Genomic DNA, 3,375 nt, shown 5'->3' on the forward strand with positions numbered 1-3,375 from the left:
AGGCTTTATAAAGCTTGATCTTCTTATTTTAAATACCCTGTGTCTATAATCTTGTGGATGTTTCGGGGGTAGCGAAGGTGGAAATGCTGCAGCAGATGATACTCATATGAATAAAAAGTAAAGGTCTCACATGTCCATAATTAATTCATAATTAGCTAAATTAGAAGAGAATTACCTGTAGAATTCCAATGAGTGGCCGATCAAGAAACATTTATTATTGGTTGAAAATCTTAATTATATGCAATAAGAATATAATGATATGATTATGAACACATGATAATTCATTAGAAAAAGTTTGCTTAATTTGACACTAAAAAAATAAGGAAACTCATCTTTAATATGACGTTTCTCTTGCTTGTTAGAGATGAATTACAACAAAGAAGAAACTAGAATGATTGCTCAGCAAATGGTTGATATTATGTTTAAAAATAGATAATTGTCTTGAGAGAACAAAGGTAATTAACATTCATTTATCATGTTTCCACTAAAGTAAACTATGTAAAGTTGTGATCGACAAAATTAAAAGTTCTTATTTGCGTTTTCGAAATTTCAAGAAAACATTGGTGTGCAAGTTTAAATTCACATTCTGGTATGTTAACGCTGTGTGGTTCTTAAATGATGATAAATTCTCGAACTCAATACTGAGCAGTCTCATGATTTACGGTCGGGAAAACAGGGGCTCAAATTAAGAAAAACTTTAGACTAAAATTTCGAAATATAGGTCCCTTACCTCATCTGGAAGTTTAACTAAAAAAATGACTGCCATTAAACGTCAAATTGAAATAGAGAAATATGTGTCCTCCTTAATTCTGGTGGTTTTAGCAATAATCATCTTACAAATTTTAAAGCCAAACACCGTCACTGCGACCATTTGCGATCTTACTGCTACTAAAAATGCCGACAAATATGAAATAAACTACAAAAAAAAATTACAAATTCTACAACAGTCGCTTACAACCTGCGACCATATTGCATTCCCACAGCACATTTCTAAATAATTCTATGGGCTTAGTTTTCTTTGCGTTTATGGAAAGGTTTCGTTTGTCGAAAGACGATCTCGATTCCGTGGCGATCTCAACGACGTTTGTTGGTGACAATGGCGTCCACCGTGCGGTACCTGGTGCTTCCTTCAAGCTGGTACCACCGTAACATGCTTTGAGCTCATTAACTGTCGCTGTATGTAAGGACGCCTTTCCGATATGAAATGGATATTACGTACTCTGTTTTTTGTTCTTAACCCTTTTAAAACAAATTCAGTTTCACCATGTAGATGCATAGTAATAGCATTATCATTTCACAAATGTGTTCACGTATAATTTACAACAGTTTTAATAATACAATTTTAACATAATGCCCCTTTAAAATATATCCTGATGAGTCAGAGATAAACAAATTCGATTAACAAAGCAGCCTGGCATGACATGACAATAGCCATAAAATATCTGGACATCTATATGATAAAAGAGATGATTTCACTTTCCCAGAACGTGTTAAGGTCGCTAGCCAATCTTTTGCGATCTGACACACGTGATGAAAAAAAAACGCTGCAAAAATGTTAGAAGACAATGTGGTCGCGGTAATACTACATCGAGGTAAGAGCTCTACTGTTTTAAGTGTGCAATATTTAGGGACTTTTCCTTAGGATTGACCACGACGTATAGTACATTAAATTTCCAGTCGCCGTAAGATCGCCAATGACGGGGCTATAAGCGTGTACATGTCTCAATTGATTCGTTGGGCTCAATCATATTTTTCATTTGAATATTTTCAGCTGGAAGTAAATAACCTCTAGACTTGTTAAACAGGGTAATATCCCGAATCGCTGTCTAATTCTGTCCTACCCAACGCTGGGGTTTTGTGACGCGAACAAAAATTGCATTCGGTTTCTAATGCACTTCGGAATACATCTTTAAGTTCTCACAAAATCCCAGCGACGGAGAGGGCAGACATTTTATTGGAGGACTGTATCAAGAAACTGGCGAATGTTACAGGGACTAAACTGCACATAATTATCAGGTATTGCACCTATTTGAATTGATCAATCATAACGGAAACCTATTTCGTAGTACGATCAGCTGCAACTAATATACTGATATTGTCGTATTACTAGTTGTTCAATGACCTCGCGCTTGTCACCCTGGATTTAATACATATCATTACTTTGCCTGTAACCTATTAATCACAACCTACGTATCACATTGCGAGTTGGTGTTATATTTACTGTCAATTTTAATCGATAGATTATTATAAAGAAAGTATCAATCGATACCAAGAAACCTTTAGAACACAAAGTTTATCCGTGGTTTGCACTGAACACAAACATTCATCTGCTTATCCTTAAATGGGTGTATGGATCTATGTTCACTTGGTCATATTCTTGACGAAAATCGATATCATTAACCTTTCAATTATCTTGCGGATGGTTGCCCTTATTTTCCCATTTTTTTTTTTGGTATTATTATTAATTATCAAAAATAAATACAAGGAACATACATATACAGGGATTACAATATATTCAGGGATAACAATATTTACAGGGATTACAATATATACAGGGGTTACAATATATACAGGGATAACAATATATACAGGGATTACAATATATACAGGGATTACAATATATACAGGGATTACAATATATACAGTGATTACAATATATACAGGGATTACAATATATACAGGGATTACAATATATACAGGGATTACAATATATACAGGGATTACAATATATACAGGGGTTACAATATATACAGGGGTTACAATATATACAAGGATTACAATATATACAGGGATAACAATATATACAGGGGTTACAATATATACAGGGATAACAATATATACAGGGATTACAATATATACAGGGGTTACAATATATACAGGGATTACAATATATACAGGGATTACAATATATACAGGGATAACAATATATACAGGGATTACAATATATACAGGGATTACAATATATACAGGGATAACAATATATACAGGGATTACAATATATACAGGGATTACAATATATACAGGGATTACAATATATACAGGGATTACAATATATACAGGGATTACAATATATACAGGGATTACAATATATACCGGGATTACAATATATACAGGGATTACAATATATACAGGGAGTACAATATATACCGGGATTACAATATATACAGGGATTACAATATATACAGGGATAACAATATATACAGGGAGTACAATACATACAGGGATTACAATATATACAGAGATTACAATATATACAGGGATTACAATATATACAGGGATAACAATATATACAGGGAGTACAATACATACAGGGAGTACAATATACAAAGTAAGGACAAAAGAGTGTGAAGACATTTTTATCAAGTCCACACGATT

Source organism: Lottia gigantea, assembly GCF_000327385.1.
Source record: "Lottia gigantea unplaced genomic scaffold LOTGIsca_21, whole genome shotgun sequence".
NCBI lineage: Eukaryota > Metazoa > Mollusca > Gastropoda > Lottiidae > Lottia > Lottia gigantea.